The following is an 18,926-nucleotide window of genomic DNA, read 5'->3' as shown; positions in this document are numbered from 1 at the left end:
GCGAGCCGCGTGGACGCCATTTTGGTCATTTGCTCTCTAGCAAGGAGTGAGAGACTGGGAACCAGTTGGGAAGAACAATACAACCCAAATATGGGGTTTACTTACACCCAAATTATGGTCAAAAAAAAGTCCCTTACGCAGAACTTAAGATTTTCTCTGCCTATACACTCATACGCACACGGCTCTATGATTCTGCCGCCTCGACAGCCTCACCTCTTGGCTCGGCTGTCTCGTTGGCAATTAATTAATTGACTATTAAAGTTTACACGTTAGCGCACTAGCGGGTTAGCGGACGACAGCCCCAACAAACCATCACAATAGTGCATTCTGCACTAAAAATGGCTGAAGCTTTTGCTAAACAGCGGCCAAAGGAAACCGACCATGGACCCCTTGAATACGAGCAAGCCGTGGAAAACTCGGTCCAAAGTCCTCCACTGGGCTATGTAGTCAACAGTCATCACATCAAACACACGTATAGTTTCAAAGAAGAGATCAAAATTTACGATCCACTTATCGACAGTCTCGAGCATGCTTTATCCAAACCCTTGTTTTGCTGTGGGGGAAGTTAACGGCCATCAGATATGGAGAAGTGCAAATTAAAAGTGAAGCCCACAAATTCAGAAGAAGACAAAGATCACTGGGAAGAATTCACGTTTCCAAATATTCCTTTAGACGAGTTGCTGAAATACTGCAATCCAGCACCGTTTGGAGACATCAAAGAAATGAAGACAGTGCTTGATCCTGAGGTTCGTCTGGCCTACGAAATCGAATCAGCAAGGTTCAAAATACACAGATATCCCGGGGAAATATCGATTGAAACACACATCGAGGATAAACTTACTCCTGGTAGGTATATAGAGCTGGTTCCCTATAAAGTCAACGTTTACGGCGAAGGAGGGTTTTTCAAACAGCACGTCGACAATCCATCTGATCACAACATGATAGGAACTCTGGTCGTTTGTCTTCCTTCACCTCACAAAGGCGGTGAGTTGCTTGTTAACCATGACGGCTTGCAACACGTGTTTGACAGCACTCTGGAGACACGAGCAGAATTCAGTGGGCCGCATTTTACAGCGACTGCATTCATGAAGTCAAGCCTGTCCTTGAAGGACACAGAGTCACCATCACTTACAACATTATCACTTCACAATGCTCACCATGCTATCCCCTTATTAATAGCAGCCGTGTGCCCGAAGACCCTGTTTCTGTGCAGGAGCATTTTGAATGCAGCGTAGAAAGTCCCTCTTTAGCCTCGAAAGCTCTTGCTAATGTGAACGTCGAGCTTGAGAAGATTCAAAGTCAAAGGAAAAGTTCACCTTTCAAGGTTGGATTTCTTTTAAAACACAAGTACATCTCAAAGGGTCTCCAGCCACATTTGCTAAAAGGAGAAGACAAAACATTGTTCGACTTCTTAGTTGATCAGCAGTGGAAGTGTGAGTTAAAGAGTGTACTGTCAAGGTATCAGACTGCCGCGATCCTTTTAGTTTTTGAGGATGACGCCGACTCAGATTATGAAGAGACTCACGAAATCTACGAATTCCACGTCAGTTCAAAGTCTTCCAAGCCTCCGAGGTTGGTCTCTGGTGCTCGTCCGAGAGGATGCTTACAAAGAGGATTTCGCCAATGGCGCGTTGGTATCCCCTTTATTGAAATTTACAGAAAGCCGACGGAGAATGCCCAAGTTGAACCGGTGCGTAATTTTAAAGGAAAAGGCATGTGGGTCGGCAACGATACTAAAGATTGTGGCGTAGATAAGATTTATTTGGATTCCGCAGTCATCGTGGAACTTTGCAAGGAGCTGTAAACGCTGACTTTTACTATCGCATTAATTAGTATGTCCAACAAGAAAACACGTTCTTTTGAAGCTTATGCTTAACTTTATGTTGTGCTTTTACAAAGAAGAACATGCTCGAATCATTGCGATAGTCGATATTTATTGTTGCCCTCACAAACGTACTTTTAAGCCTTATTCTTTGGGCTAACAATATGCTTTTATTGTGTGCCGTGAAAATCATGGCCATGTTTTTATTATACACTGACAGCTAGGATCCGTAGGATAGGAAGTAGTATACTTAACGATATTATTTTTGACTTTAAGACTTAAAATTTGGTGCAAACACGCAGTCTGATTATGTCTGTAATATGCGATTGCAAAACTGGAGGACCGCGCAGAATTATTCAAGTATCATTATTATAATGAATGAGGTAGCACAAAATCCTGTGTTAGCAGTAGATTATTAATTTTGCAAGTTTGAATTATAAATCGGATTTTAAAATCTCAAGATCAAGATCAAGAACTAGCCGCTATAGTTTCCGAGAAATTAAATGCAAATTCCGAGATACATCTGTTGTCATGCGAGTAATCAGAGAACAAAGAAACTGTCAATCACACAAGCAATGAAACGAAAATTGCAAAAATTGAGTGTGTGTATATTTAGAATCTCAACCCTGATGTTTACAGAAAGCTTCTACAATGTATTGCTTTTCATTCGCCTTTAATATAAATTGCTTGAAGCGATTGATATTTATTATTGTACAAGTCATTGGGCTTAAACCGCGCGGCTGGGTTTCTTAAGCGTGCAAGGCGTTGACGTGTGATTGACATTACGCGTTTATTAAGCAAAGCGTTCACGCAGTTCTTGCTGTAAGATCTGTCAGCGACTTGTACTATTTTATCCTTAGTCGGGATCAAAGTTTTAAAATGACCGAACTTCTCGTATCCAAGGCTTGCGTCTTGTCATGTTTTTACACCCTTGATCGGTTAGCAGTCGTAATGTGTCAGTTCAAGCAACTCTTTGCACCAAGAGCACCGCTTTTGTCCCGGATGGCCTGGGGATGAGTGACCACATGCTGTGTCTGGTACCAGCTGCGCTTTTTATTCTTATCATCATGGCATTTGTTAAAGAACTGCATGAAGTTACAGCATGCATTTACAAACAGGGTGATGAGAAACCTACCGTAAAGTAGAAATACCGTAAAGTACAACAATTACAGTACTTTACAATGAACAGCATATTGACGATATGACTAAAAAATGGCTTTGTTAAACATTTAACCCGCCTGGAATTCCAGTAAATTATACCCTTACGAAAAGACAAAAAATTATAAAAGACATAAAACAAAAATGAAATATTTATTGCATCTAATGAGTCATTTATGCAAGTTTTCACTTCTCTGTATGGTGAAAACTCCACCAAAGATACTTTCAGGGATAACGCTGTTGATACTTTAAGAGATAAGGGATAACTGTGCTCCGAATTAAAGGGATAAGGGATAACTGATAACTGAAATTTGAGTTAAAGAGTGTACTGTCAAGGTTTCGGACTGCTGCCATCTATCCCAACGGTTTTGGCGAAGACGGTGAACTCGTTGAAACTCACCAAATTTACGAATTTAACCCTGTGCAGTCTTTCAAACCTATTTTGTTGACCTATAGTGCTCCTCGGCGAAGATGGGCGCAAGAAAACTATCATCAACGGCGCGTTGGTATCCCCTTCATTGAAATCTACCGAATGGCGCGGAGTACGGAACAACAACTTGTTCGCAATAAAGAAGGAGGAGGCGGTTGGATTGGTAACGAAGTTGAAGATGTTGGAGTTGAGAAGATTTACTTGGATTCAGCGGTCATCGTGGAACTTTGCAAGGAGTTATAGCAGCTGATTATCATTTTGAACTAGCGCATAGGCATAAGCATGTCTCAACTCAGGAAAACAGCGACAGCTTCCAGTAATTATAGTATCGTCGTGTTTATAAACGACGCAGACATAATTAGATGGACATTATATTTGTGCTTATGTACAATGCTAGCTGATCCCACAAACTATATAACAAACTATATAACTACATATATAACGCTAGTTTAGTTATATCATTTGCGCTAATTGCCTTTTTTGATCGCTAGAGTGCGAAAACCAGCTTTACATCTAACGGGGGCTTCGTTTTAATTTTACGGTTGACGACTAGGTATTGTAAAGATTAGTATTCAGTAATTTTAATTTGGAATATACGCAATTCGTCTATTTGGAAGTAAGAAATTGTTTATGTATTAGTTGCTTTGGTGCAAATGAAAAAGCGGTTGCGAAGACATAAGCAAAATATTGAAGAAAATGGTTAAAGTAAGTCAGCATAAATTTGTCAGTATAATGCCCAATGCAACATTGCCTTACATAGTTTAAAACTATTCGACATAATTAAAAAATTCTTGATGTGCTGTCCAAAGACCCTTGCAATCACCTGTTGTTTTGTGATATAACAGGGCTATAAAGTTAAACCAAACTGGGCAACCGTGCACAAGTAATAATGTAATTTTGAATTTCAAAAAAAAGAAGAAGTGTCTTTCACGATTTCCGAGAAGTTGAACACAAATTCCGAGAAATTGCAGTCATGCGAGCGACCATGAGAACAAAGAAACTGTCAATCAAGCGAAAAATTGCCTCGAATTTTCCATATTACGACATGTGAAGTCTGTCATCGATGTAACCTTACCCTCGAAACGTTTTTCACTCATAAGCTCTACGGGATCAGAGTCTGAAGAAGCAGAACGTTTCCATTTTCTCCCGATTCCTCTTATGACTCCGTCGCTTATCAAGTGAAAACTTGATTGTCAGAGTCGCAGGCAAGAGCGGAATAACAAGGGTTTACCTCGGTGTAAGAACCTGTGATATTATTTTTGTTTTGGAGCTATTGTTTTCCTGCTCTATATTGTTTTAACGCTCTTTGTTGCTTTGTTCGTTCTTTGTATTACGTCACCGGTGAGTTTCACAGGTTCTTTCATCGAAGATGAGCCAAAAACAAACCAATCATAATGCTAGTTCTCATGCCCTCGTAGTGCTTCCTTTCTGCTTGCGACTCCAACAATCTTGTTTTCACCAGATCACAAGTGACGAAGTCATTCATGAGCGGAAGCTGAACTCTGTTTACAACTCCGACTCCGTTGCTTGTGAAATGTTGAGGAATTTTGAGACAGATCTCATGGTTGCGTAGCAATAGCTGCAATCTGATAATCTTATATTTAGGTTTCTTTGCTGTGTTCTTTGATCTTCAGTAAACTTTTTTTCCTTTTTTGATTGACTTGGAACACATAGCAGTCCGGAGGGAAAATAAATATATCAAACTTTAGAGCAAAAAGATTGCGTCCAGACGGGAGAAGTGCAAGAATACAGGATAGGTTACATGCGCATGCAAGTTATCCTGGACTCTCGCGCCTGCGCTGAACCGCTTATAGGGTAGGGTAGGCAGAGTTTGCTGACTGGTATACAAAGCCGTTTTATGACTCCCAGTTTACAATTTACCAAGCGGACGCTGTATGGCGTTTATGAACAGGCTTCTTAAATGAGATTTAACAACATTAATTTTGATTAAATTCTTCTGTTTCATCGTCACTCAATACTTCCCAAAACTTATGTAAAGGACCATATTACCCTGAATGAACATCTGATTTAATTTAATATTTTTAAGCTTCTATTATTTACTCTTTCCAAAGCACTTTTTATCAAATAAAAAGGTCCTGCCTCCGCTAATTTGTTCAAATGTTCAGACCCGGGAGAATTTGAAGCGAGTGCTCAGTAATTGGCTAGACATGGCCAGACGTAAACAATTTTCTTGTGCTTATGCGGTGTTTTGTTTTCACATGAACGCAAGCACAAGCGCAAGAAAAGGAAAAAAAAAATTGATCCTTGTGCTTATGCTTGCGTCAAAGCCGTTTTCACGGCCATGGGTTCGATTCCCATCGGGGACTCAGATATTTTCCTTTGTCCCATGCACGCTCTTGACAAATAAACATTTCATCTTTATCATTAGTAGATATTTTCATCAGTTATGCCTTTGAGCGTTGCGTGTTTCGCACTTGTAAAACATTATTGCCGCGGTTATGCTCTTTATCATGACCAGTTAATTAATTGAGTGGATGATGATGGCTTTGGTGGCAAAATTTTCTTATCTTTGTGACCAGCTGTAGTACAGATTAAATGCAGAAAATAGGACAGCTCTCTGTAGGTCGAGGGTTGCGTGAATGTTTTCATCATTTTATGAACAATGTCTGATTATACTTTGCATAACTTTATTGCATTGATATTTGGCAAAGATGGCGTCGATCGAAACAGTTTCGGCGACAGGAGAGATTTCTCCTGATTTTGACAAACTTCTTAAAGACGTTTCAAGTGAATTAAGCCCTGAAGAACTCGAAGTTGCCGTTTCGTCTATTAAAAGAAATTTTAAAGGCAAATTTGAAGATCAACAAGAGCGAGATCTGTATTCATGTCTGCACATATTTGCCAATCAAGGACTCGTGTCGGAGGACAATCTAACTTTGTTAGAGGGGTTTGTAACTCCAAAAACCTCCAAGAAGGAGAGCATCCAAGAAAAGATTCAATGCTTCAAAACTGTACGCCAGGGAGAGGCCGAAAAGACAAAAGGAGATTTAACTGGCAGAGTTCACGACTTGGAGAGAGTTATGACAAAGCTATTAACAGGCAGTTCGAGTGTTATGAATTTGTATGGATCCAGTGGGGTTGGCAAGACTACGCTAGCCATTGAAACTTTATCAAAGTGGCCTGGCAGAAAATTGAAAGCCGACTTTAGAGGAATAACCGAGATAAAAAGCGTTCACTTCCACGTTCTGAACGCATTAACGGGATCGAAGCAAATGTTCGTAAGCTACGAAGCAAATCCAGTCATTGGTCAAATGCAACAACTGATGCAAGACGACGAAAGCGACATCCTGTTACTTTTGGATAATGTTGATCAGTTTGCGGGAGGAGAAGCAGACGCTGCCAAGGACCACAATATCAACTTTGCGACGTTTCTCCGAAGACTTCAGCGCGTTCAGGGAAAATCAAAGTTGAAGATTTTGTTGACTTCGAGAACTACGATTCGTCACGGTGATTCTCTAGATGTCGAAAATTATGAGGTTAAGGCGTTAGATAAGACTGTCGCAGGTATATTGCTTCAAACCCATGGAAATCTTGGTCTTGGAGACGAACAAAGGGAGAAATTGATACAAATGTGCCAAGGGAATCCCCTTATCCTAAACGGAATGGCCGCCATCTTAAGGCAGAAGACAACAGATGACAAAAAGCTTCTTGAAACCATAGAGCAAGAGGTGGTGATCGGAATCCCAGAAACGAGATTAACACCGACAGAGAAAGTTACACAGGAGAGAGAACTATTCGATTACAAAAAGGAAGGAATTGACAAAGAACAAGAGAACTGCTTGAGAAAAATGTTTTTCTTCCTGCCGAGTAAAAGGTTAAAAGAGAGTGCCGTTTCAGTGTCATTATTTGGCCGTCCTTTCTCTGCCGAAGCAGCCGCTACCATCCTCGGGGTGGACTTGTCGGAAGCTGTTATACAGCTGGAGGGCTTGCGAAATTGCAAAGTAGTATCGGTTGACCCAGAGGCGAAGGTCCTCTCCTACGACATTCATCCGTTGATGCGAAAGTTTTTAAGGAGCATCGGTAACAGCACCGTTTTCATGAAAGTTTACCAGAAGGCAAGATAAAGGTTTTGTAACCTTTTCATGTCCAAACTGAAGGATATTTCAGGGAGAGAAACACTTGATTGTAGTTGATTGTAAATTGTCGAAAATTAGTAAACTGCAGCAGTGAATTTTGAAAAGCTGATGTTTCGAGCGTTACCCTTCGTCGAAGCAAACGTTTTATATTAACATTAATGAATTTCCAGTTAAAGATCAACTAAGAAAAATGTTGCTGATTTATTTACTGATTGGATGATTTTGTTTTGTTTGTAGATTATTAATTCATGCGTCCCAAAAAATCCAAAAATGAGAAGCATAAAATGGTACATCAGACTCTTGCCAAGAAAAGAGTCAATGAGTTCCATGTTTGCCTTTTCATCTTACTCCTGTCAGTCCTGTCTGTTGGACCCTTATATATGCGTGTCTTTTTTTTCCGTAAAGAGAGATAGAGATGCTGGACAGAATCATGTTTTTTTTTTCATTTGTTAGTTGATGTGTTTGTGTTTGTGTTTGTGTGTTTGATCGATTTTTGATTTATCGTTTGATCGATCGATCGATGGGAAGATTGATGAATGGGTGTATGGATTGAGCCATTGATTGATTTTAGTGACTGACTGATTGACTGAATGATTGACTGACTGACTGATTGACTGACTGACTGACTGATTGATTGATTGATTGATTGATTGATTGATTGATTGATTGATTGATTGATATAAGAAAAACAGCACTTGCATTTTGCCTGAGACAACTATGAGATTAGTTTTAGCATTTATTTTAATGAAATGACTTAAACCAAATCGAGGTGTGTAAGGCAGCTACAGTTTACACCCATTTGTGCTGGGACAAAATGACATCTTTAAGTACGTTTGAGAGGATTTTAAATTACTGTCCGAATTCGCAGGCTTTTCAGAAATAAACATCCTAGTTTTGTTTCCTACAAAATGAATAAGCCATTTTTTGTGGTGTTTGTCTATGAAAATGCTATTTCGTGATTTTATTGTGTTTTATGTTTAACTAGGATCCTTACTTCGAGCGGAATTGAAGAGCCGAGAAGCTTTACAGGTCCTTCAACTTGAGGGATGGCAGAAAGCTTTGGAAGTGCTAAAGGGGGCAGATGAGTCACTGAAGACAATACAAAAAGAAGCCAAAGACAGCGAATTCTTCAGGCTTATTCAAAGCTCTTACCTCTATGTTCAGGGTGAAGTTTACTACAGAGCAGGAAAAATGGCAAAATCACTAAGGATCTTGCATCGGTCACTGAAGATAATGGAAGACCCTGCAGAGCCACACAAGCACCTCCAGATGCTTGAACGCCATTGGGAACTGTCACAACAAGTCAGGCAAACATGATGAAGCGATAAAGTACTACACGAAAGCTTACGAAATGAGGAAGAAACTCTCTGGTTCTATGAATCACTTTGACATGCCATTTTTCAAAGTTCAGATCGGTACAGTTTATGAAGGGAAGAGGGAATTCCACAAGGCAATTGAATGCTATAAAGAGGCCCTAGAACTCGCCAAGGAGCTCAAAATCCCAGGAATGCTAAACACAGCGCTGTATGACAGAAACATTGCAAACTCGTACGCGTGGCTGAGAGAGTTCGAAGAAGCTTACCAGCCTGCAAAGGACGCGTACGAGATTAGGAAAGACATTCTAGGAAACCATCCGTTGACTGCTCGGAGTGCCTTTCAAATGGCGGAACTTTGTCGAACTTTAGAGGACTTTGATGAAGCGGAAGAGTACTACGCAGAAGCCTGGGAGATTGAAAAATCCTTGGGACAAGGAAATCACAGCGAAATTATGGTCCGACTCGTTCAAACCTACGAGGGGATGCTTAGAGGCTTGAGAAGGACAAAATTTCAGAAGGAATGGTTTGAGTTTTATCTACGTTACTGGGATGAAGAAAGAGAATTCGAAGGATTTGAATTTTCATTGGCCAACAAGAAAATCATTGAATCAATAAACGAACGGCTCAGTGACTTTGGTGACAGGCAGACGGAGAAAAAGTACCAACGAGAAGCTCTTTGGTTCTATGAAGGGGCATGGAATTCCCCAGACACCAAAAAGCTACCGCGCCAACAGAGAGAAGATATTTTGCAAGATCTGTTAAGATTGTGTAAAATACTCCGTGAGAAGGATCTGGTCAAAAAGTACGAAGCCGAGGCATTTAAATTTTATGAAAAGCTGTGGAAAAAGAACAAGGAAGAGATGACGCGACACGACAGAATCGACATTCTCACTTTGCTTCAAAACTACTCTTCGTCATTCAAGGACGAGAAGAAGGCACAGAAGTACGGGAACTTGTTAAAGGTAAGCAACGTTTTTTTTTGGCATTCTTTTGGAAATCCGCAAATCTGATTGACGCGATTCCCACTGTTTTCTATTTACTGATATTGACAGGTTTTGGACTGTATTCCTTAGGAGTGTCTACTAAAACAGAAGACTACTCCACGCTTTTTTTCTAATTCAAATATATACAAGTCTTAATGATATGATGACTGAAGAACAGCCAATCGCAGAATTATTGCTGGCAATATCCTAAGGTCCTAAGTAGGTTTTAAAATCGTGGTGATCAAATCTGATCCTTTAAAAGGTCATTAGCCTCTTGACATTTTAGGCCTGGTAACCAGTGAAGGCCATTACTGTACTATAACCGTGGCGAGACAGATACGTGAATAACTGCCCTAGCAACAAGCGAAGTTAATGCCACCTTAGCCCTGAACACTTTGTGACCATTGTTGTTTTTGATGTATCTTTCTTCCTTCATCTGTTTAGGAAGCCAAGCAAAGTGGATCACTAATGGGCTCCTTACGATTCCTTCTTGCATTCGAATCAGCAGGTATTTTAAATTAAACAACTATTCCACGAGTGTGCGTGTTGGTAATGAGATGGTAGCGTGCAGTAGAATTATTTTTTTTATTAAAAACAACAAAAGAATTGCAATATTTGAGCTCCCCAGCTGTTCTCGCTGACGCGTACACCTAACATATTTGTGGTCAATGATATATGAGCTCATATACCATGACCTGTAATCCAATCAAAACTCAATAGTTGCAATATACCATGGCTAGTTTTTGTCAATTCAACATGTAAAATAAAAGATTCTTCTTTTCTGTTTAGTTTTGTATTGGTGGAGTTTTATTAAAGATTTTTAGCTGAATTTCAATTTCTTTGGTTAGCTGAACAGCAATCTAGTGACGACGACGAGGATGAGAATGATGATGATGATGATGATGATGATGATGATGATGATGATGATGATGATGATGATGACGAAGAGAACGATGTCCATGACGATGATATTGATAATGATGAAGACGATGACGATGGCAGTTATTACAGCGAAGATATCACTGAGCAGGTACAACAACTTGTAATGGAAGAGCAAGAGCTAAAAAAGCCAGACAATCCGGACAAATAGGATCCAGACAAGGTAAAGATGAGTGAATACCAGCTAGTTACTAAAGCATAAGACAGAGCATTACATGTTCGACTTTGAGCTTCTTTGCCGCCCATTCAAATTTCAGTGGAACTTCCACTAACGGACACCTTCCGTAGGCGGAACCCACCCCAGGCGAATGCTGGGATACGTAAACACGCTGTTGTGTCATACTTAAGATGGTTTTTTTCACAAGTTCTAGAACGTCAGACTAATAAACACTCGTTTCCAATTTGTACATTGCTTGAACTTGTTATGAGGAAATCATTATGCAGTTGCCTACCTAATAACTAAGAACCACCAACAACGACTAGGCTCGACTACATGTATTTATCCCTTCTTGCCTTAATGCGTTACTTCGTCTTTTTTAATTGTTTCTTTATTTACTTGTATTTTTTTGCCTTTTTAGATGCAGCGTCCCAAGAGCAGCGTACGTAATGTAGTGGAAATCAATTTTTTTCAAGTTATAGAACAAATCTTTAGTATAGTCTCTTAAAAAGCTGTTAGCGAAAGTGCTCTAAGCAACAACAGTATGTCTTTTGATCCATACAAAACATCCAAAGAAAATCAGCTGGTGTTTAGAGAATGTTAACGTTTACCTTCTGTATCTAATAACCTTTACTTAAATTGAAAAGCAAAACGACCTTAATAAATAACTTAACGTAGCCACGGGTAGCGCAAAGTCAAAATGTTCATTCTTGGAAACTAATATAGACAAAAGTAAACTTTGACAATATAAAATACAAAATATTATGGACTTTTATTCTCCTATCAATTTTTTTTTCGATTGAATGGCTAAGGTCCATTGAAGTTTAAAGTTTTGTTATTAAGTGACTTCCTACATTTACAGCTGTTTCGAGAAAGTTTGTCTTACAAAAGCGTAAAAGCGTACGCGACAATACCGAAAGGTGTTATGGGGTAGTGGTAGTTCACTGTTGCTTGTTCGAAACCAAGGATAGAGATATATCAGGAAACTTTGTCGGAAAGAAGGGTTTAGCCTTTGTGAGTAGACCGAATGGTAGTGCAGGTATTTTGTTGAGTTTTGCATATCGGTTGAAAGACTGATCTACAATTCTTATTTTACACTTATTTTGCATTTGCTTTTCACGTCTTGGGAATTCTTTTAAATTTACAATTGCTTTTACTTTAATGTTTTGAAAAATTCTTCTAAAACTTTTTTTAAAGGTCGCTTCGCTTGCTTCAGATGGTTTAAAATAAAAATGCGTTTCACGTTCTTAGATATTATTGATTTTCAGAGCCATAGGCGTACGAGGCGGGGGCGAGGGGGCTGCAGCCCCCCCCCCCCCCCAGCGCCGAATTTTTGCAATTGGATTTCGGGCAACAAGCCTAGAGAAAAATAGAAAATTGGCCGAAAAATCTCAACATTACGTTCAAAACGAATTACATCAACAGAAAAAAGTATTGGAAATATAACTTTGTGGTTCCAAAGTCTAACTGATTTCTCATTCATATCTTTACGTTCCTCTCTCAAATTGCTATAATCACGTTCGATTTTTTTCGCAAATTCCGTGTGACCCCTCAGTTTGATTCAGTTGCAATAATTTTGAACTGAGAAGGAAATTGGCGAGGGCGACCAGAAGTTAGGATTCTCCATAGCTCGAGCGTTTGCGCGGGGTGGATCCAGTGTAAGACCTTGAAACAAAGCTGTTACAAATGTGATGAAGCTAGTGCTTTGACTCAAATGGCTAGCTCAAAACTTTCAACGAAATGTTTTAACACATTTTGTTCGGCTATTAATGCATGTCATTTTTTTCCGGCAATTAGGTCCCCCCAGGTCCGAAGGTGCCCGTACGCCTATGTTCAGAGCTTGCTGCGTTTTCTATATTTACCCATTCTACCTTTCGGCATTTTTGCGTACACTTTTACCTTTCTAATGGACAACCTTTACCAAAACTGCTGTATGTAAAGAAAGAGGACACTCGATACAGCAAGCATAAGAAAATGAACAAAGGTTTTCATCCTTATGATTGTTTAGGCTTCTAGCTTATGCTGATACCTCCGTCGCTCGAGTGAGCCAGTCATTTGATCCATCAAGCCAAAAATACAATATTCGCACTGACATACCAGGGGCGGATCTAGAAGATTCAGAAAGCGGAGACCGCAAACATTTCGGTGAGGCAGCAACCCCCCTCCCCCCCCCAGTTGCCCATACTCATAACAACCTATTGTAAGATATCCAAGGAAAAAGGGGGGCGGCTCCCGCTTAATCCGCCCATACATACGAAAGGACATGTAGCAGGAACAATATCACACGGCATGCGCACGCTCAAAAATTGTAGCGGAAACATGTATCAGTGACACGTCCCCTCGTCTACCATAGGCTGATACTTTTCAGGTAACGTGTCGCTGGAACATGCCCCTGCTAAAATTTCTTGTGTGTAATGTACATGTCATTTTATCGCTGCAACATGGCCTCGCGACGTGTCTCTCGTGTGCCAGTATCTCTGCCTCGTATTGCTGAAAGATTAAGAATCCGTGTTGTTTTTCCCGTGAGCAAAAAAGAAGAAAAAAATAGTTTTTCGTTCCATTGGAAAGTAACAAGGTTTCTTCTCATTTATATGGAAATGTTTGATTGAAAAACGAGCAGAATCAATGGCAAGCCATTTAACATGAAACTCGGACTTTGCACACAGAGGCCCATGATTCAGTAGTGTAATAGCTCTAGTAAGCTTGTAATTCTTCTCTCCCTCTTGTGTAGCAGCTGCTATTGTTGTTGGAGCAAGAGGCATTGTTCCTGTTGTTTGTTCTATTGCTCTCTCAAAGGGTATATAGCCATTCATGTGAGTCTTTGCAAGAGCTACTACCCGACCCCCCCCCCCCCCTCCCCCCTCCCTGTCAGACCATTCCTTGAACTTCTGGTGCAAATATTAGGATGTTCCTCGTTTCTTCGAATTGTTAGCTACATCCGGCGGAAGCAATGTACCTATTTCTTGGAATGGTCAGCTTCACCTGATTGGCTAGCATGCCTTCGAAAACTTAAACGTCGTAGCTTTTTTACGCCCAAACCTAGTTCAGGATTAAAACTTTCTCTCTGTCCGACTACTATTCTCTCAAAATCATTCCTTTGCATATATAGTTATTTATTGAAATACAAAATTTTGCACAAGTTAAGGTCATTGCCCTGTATTGCATTGCGCATCCTTACTGCGCAGAATTTTACGCGTAATTAGCGCGCGCACATAAACAAAATGGCGGTTTTTTTCTATGCGGCTTAGTCCGCGAGAGAAGTAAATTGTCGCTTTCTCATAAACGAGTCTGGTGACCTATCAACTTTTTCTCATATTTTGGGTGTAGCGATCAAATTCTTTTTGTAAAATGAAAACAGATCAATTCTTGTGTTTGAAAAATAAATTATCGCTAAAAACGTGTACTTTGCTTGTACTCGCGGAGGAATTTTAAAGGGATTATATGGCATATAAAAGGTCTTCCAGCTCCTAAACGAATCTGGTGACCCCCCTTTTTTATTTCAAACTTTATGTTCCCTTAAAGTAATAAACCAGTAGGCGAAGTTTGGTTAAAAATCTATGTTCAGTTCTATTTCAGGGTAATGACCTTAACAAACCGAGCTAGATTGTAGATTCTTTTGTTCTTATAGACTCAACTAGCTGAAGTCACCTAGATACCATGACAGCTGAAACAACACCAATGAAGATAGCGTAAATACAGATAAAAACGTTATTTTCTAAACTTCTACCGGTTTACCCAGACTCACAACTAAAAGCAATATTGAAAGGAAAATAGAAATAAAAATATTGCTTGTTTTCAAACTTTCAACAACTAATTTGATGTTGAGATTGGAAACTACTTAATGAAGATAATATTGTTATCAATGGTTTTCCGACTTAAGGTCGCGCAGGACCCTTGCTCATTAATATATTCATTAGCCAAATTTCTTGTTGGAGTGCTATCTTGTAAAGCTTTAATTCACTACATTTTGAATATCGATTCCTCTAAAATTTAATAAGGATACTCAGGGATGATGGAATTACATCATGATTGTCCTTTTACTGAGAGATGACCGTTGTCTGTGATGTTACAAGCCCTTAAAAGTTTAACTGAAGATAATGCGATTTTGTGTCCAAGTTTTCAGCTAGCACAGCGCACCAAATTAAATGATTATATAGCCTAGTGATAAATATAAAATCGTAACTTCTTTTGTGCTCCCACTAGAACGAAATTTTCGATTTCAAAAACTGCTACAAGTAAATGGCTTCTAAGAGAGTAAAAATGTGAAATCTAAACTTTGAAACATGCTACAGTCGAAGCTCTCATAACGGACACTCTCGTAAGCGGACAGCTCTACTTACGGCCACCTTGTTTAAAACCCCGTTTTACGCTCCCATACAAACTCTGTATTTTTACATTCTCGTAAGCGGACATTCCCGCAACCGGCCGCGGACACTTTCAGAGATTACGACTTAGACTTTTTCTTTGTTTTTAAGCTCCCGTAAGCGGACACCCGAAAGAAAATCCTAGTTACAACCTCTGTATCCTGTTATTATCAATCAAATTCATGCACGTCGCCGTTTGTGACAATGATTTTACAGTAATTAAAGGACCACATTTTAGTGCTTGTTTTGCCGTCATCCACGTTCGTCCGGTTATTGTTAGCTGGGCAAGCTCCCGTAAGCGGCCATCTTTCCCCTACACCTCTTGTGGCCGCTTACGAGAACCATTCTCGTAAGCGGCCAGCTCCAGTTACGGACACTTTTTTCGCGTCCCGAGGGTGTCCGCTTACGAGAGCTTCGACTGTATCTTCATTTTGAGAAGGAAATTTAAAAATTCGCTCTAGCCAGAGCACAATAGAGTACACCAAGTTTATGTTCCTCGTGAATCAACTCTTGAAATTCTATATCGGCGGAGAAAACTTGGACACAGGCTTGAGGCTTCCGAAGACCTTCCGAGTCAATGTTTTCAACAACGTGTGATATATTCAAAGCTGTGAATCTAATTATGATAATTCAATATGTTCCAGCGCACGTGGCACAAAGCTGAGAACAATTACTAGTAATTACTTGTACAAAAGAGTTTAAAAACAAACATTCTCATGAATATTTCCTTTGTTGTCGGCTTCAGTCGTCCGGCAGTTCGTGCATACTCTTTAAATAAATACATAATAATGATTGCAAGGGTCCTGCGCGACCTTAAGGTCGCGGGGGACACCTTAGGGTCATCATTATGCATTTATTTAAAGCGTATGCACGAAGTACAACGACTGACATCGACAACTTTACGAGATATTTATGACTGGACAAAAATATGGGCGCGTGCGCGTGATTTGTAAAAAAATTCCCGTTTCTTTGATATTTTAACCAATTTAAAACAACACTTAGCGATTTACGTTCATATAGATTGTAGGAAGTCTGAGCTTATTTTCATTAAAATTTGAATATTTCTGCAACTCAGAGTATTCACAAAAACGCATTGTTCTCACCATAAAAGCGTGGAATATAATTACCATAATTACATCTCTCCTTGGCAAAATGATCGTATTTAGGTCGGGACACCTTCGGAAATCTCAAAGTTTGGACTTTTCCGACAATTTTGTGGCAGAGAATACAGCACGGATACAGAACTTTATGACATGCCACTGCAGATAGGTAAACTATGAATACTGTAGTGTGTCATAACAGAAGCGGAATTTTAAAAGAGCGCTTTTAGAAAGAGGTAGAAGACATTAAATTCAAATTTGCGCACTTAAACCGCCATAACTTGCTGGCAAACTTTAAACTAAAAAATCCGCTTCTGTTATGACACTCTAGAGGTATTGACTGATTAGTTTTTGACAAGATCACAGTGTGCTGTCTCCTACTCGTTCCGCAAACTCTGCCACAAAATCAAGTTTTTCCCAATTTGGTACTAACGAGGCTATTACATCGCCGTTAAATGCAATGTACCAAATGAAAGATGACATTCACAATCTTTCATCATTTCTTTATGTCTCTGTAAAATTTGAGCTTAATCGCACTCATAACAGCTGAGAAATAAGCGTTTAAAAAGATGCAGGTCAAGCAAAATTTCCCTTCATGAATTTATTCATGCTGTAGGTATCCCCCGCGACCTTAATGATGCTTGTTATCGTAACTATAACTTGGAACAACAGTGATTTTTTAATAAGTTTGACAATCAAATATAGTCTTTGCAAGTACCTTTTGTCATCTTCTTGTTCAGAATGAAAGCCTATTGAACTACAACCAGCTACAAATGAATATGGTAATATGGATAATAAGAGTATATTGTTATTAAATACGAAAATGTTAAAGTTGACGAACAAACTTGCTTTCTGTTTGATCTCGTACGGGTACATTTAAATAATGAATAACGAAATAGTCCTGAATAAATTCCCCAGAATTAATAAATACTTCATGTTTTAATAATATATATTTGCATACCCAACACCGAAAGACCAGATAAGCCAAAATACGCTCTTACACTTTTTTAAACTTCCGTTTCTGCATGATGTCAGTTTTGGCTCGCTCAATATATACAATCAAACACTTGTTCTTAGGCGCGGTGGCTTAATGGTTAGTGCGTCGGATTCCGGATCGAGCGGTCTGGATTCGAACCCTGGCTGGAGTCATTGTGTTGTGTTCTTGGGCAAGACACTTTACTCCCACAGTGCCTCCCTCCACCCAGGTGTATAAATGGGTACTGGCAAATTTAATGCTGGGGGTGACCCTGCGATGGACTAGCATCCCATCCAGGGGTGAGTAGAAATGCTCCTAATCGCTTAATGCTACGGAGCCCAACGATCACTGGTTCGACTAGCTTTTCTACTTTTAAGAAAACAATGAATAATTTGTTTGACAAAATGACCCACAACTAAATAAGCCTGGTGGTTTCTTGGAGGTCTCCTCGCCATACCATAATGTTAATGCTAAATAATTTTTAATTAATAATTTTTAATTAATCTTAAGTGGCTAAGATGATGATGATGATGATGATGATGAAACCGATATAAGCACCAGCCTCATGGACTACTAGGCGGAAAAGCAGACTTGCTTACTTTAAAGAATGACGGAAGTTTTTGGCTCAAACTTCAAACTGTGAACTTGCTCCATAATAATAAAACAAATCGTTCTTAATATAACTAAAAACTAACACGGTACACTAAGCACTAATATTAGAATCTGTAGCATATTGTTAAGTGCACCAATCGGAATAGGGGGTTTACAGGAATGCCGAGTTCCAATGATCTGTATTGGTATAATTAGACTATGGGCACTTATTGGAAAAATTTCTTCGGCTAGGTGCGGACGTCTGATCCTGGGGCTGAAAAACGCGAAATAGGGACGTTTGTTGCGTGACAACAGAAATAATTGTACAACACATAGTTCTGTCTGTTATCAATCTCACTGATATAATAATGTGAAAAAGAGTAAGGAAAAAGACACATTTAAGAGAAGAATTAATATTTGAGTTGAGCAATGTACAATTAATTTCAGCTCCGTCAATTTAAAATCACTGGGAATTAGGTACGAGCACAATTTGTTGACATCCAGAACAGCAACTGTAATGAATCGAAGGGCACAACGCCATGTATACATTTAGCCATAAAATGTGTGGAAAAATAACTTTGTAAACATTTTTGAAGTAAAAGCTACAAGTTTATTTAGAGAACCCATTCAAGTGCATTCAGCTGATGACAGGCTGTCTAGTGGCTGTGACATGTTTATTGTAAAACTTGTGGACATTCAGGGACATATGCAAATTTCAGAAATCATGGAAAAGATTACCATTCAGGCAAGAACAGCCAGGACGGCTGGCTCAAAATCAAGAAGGACTTCTCCAGTGACGAATACAATTCGATCAAGGATAAGTCATGTATTTTATATATTTTTCATAAGTTATGCCTTTGACCGTTTTGTTTTTCGCCCTTCTAAATACACTGTTACCGGTATTTTTCACTTATCAGTTAATCAGCTGGATGATGGCTTTGGTGCGTGACCAACTAAAACACTGATATTAAAAACAGACCAAAATAGAGTGGG

The 18,926-nt window shown here is 39.4% G+C and overlaps 2 pseudogenes across 1 annotated transcript; both read left to right on the top strand.

Moving 5' to 3' along the window:
* The first annotated feature begins 338 nt into the window (after positions 1 to 338).
* On the top strand, positions 339 to 2,724 carry LOC144665753 (uncharacterized; annotated as a pseudogene).
* A 3,358-nt stretch (positions 2,725 to 6,082) lies between these two features.
* LOC144666594 (uncharacterized) lies at positions 6,083 to 11,517 on the top strand (annotated as a pseudogene). Its single transcript, XR_013573215.1, has 7 exons — positions 6,083 to 7,486; positions 8,277 to 8,334; positions 8,493 to 9,785; positions 10,251 to 10,314; positions 10,655 to 10,908; positions 11,324 to 11,396; positions 11,428 to 11,517. The product of XR_013573215.1 is annotated as an uncharacterized LOC144666594 (transcript).
* The last annotated feature ends 7,409 nt before the right edge of the window (positions 11,518 to 18,926 follow it).

This window comes from Oculina patagonica, chromosome 9 (assembly GCF_052425735.1).
Source record: "Oculina patagonica isolate OP01 chromosome 9, crgOcupat, whole genome shotgun sequence".
Taxonomy (NCBI): Eukaryota; Metazoa; Cnidaria; class Anthozoa; order Scleractinia; family Oculinidae; genus Oculina; species Oculina patagonica.
This window is presented reverse-complemented; position numbering and strand designations above follow the sequence as displayed.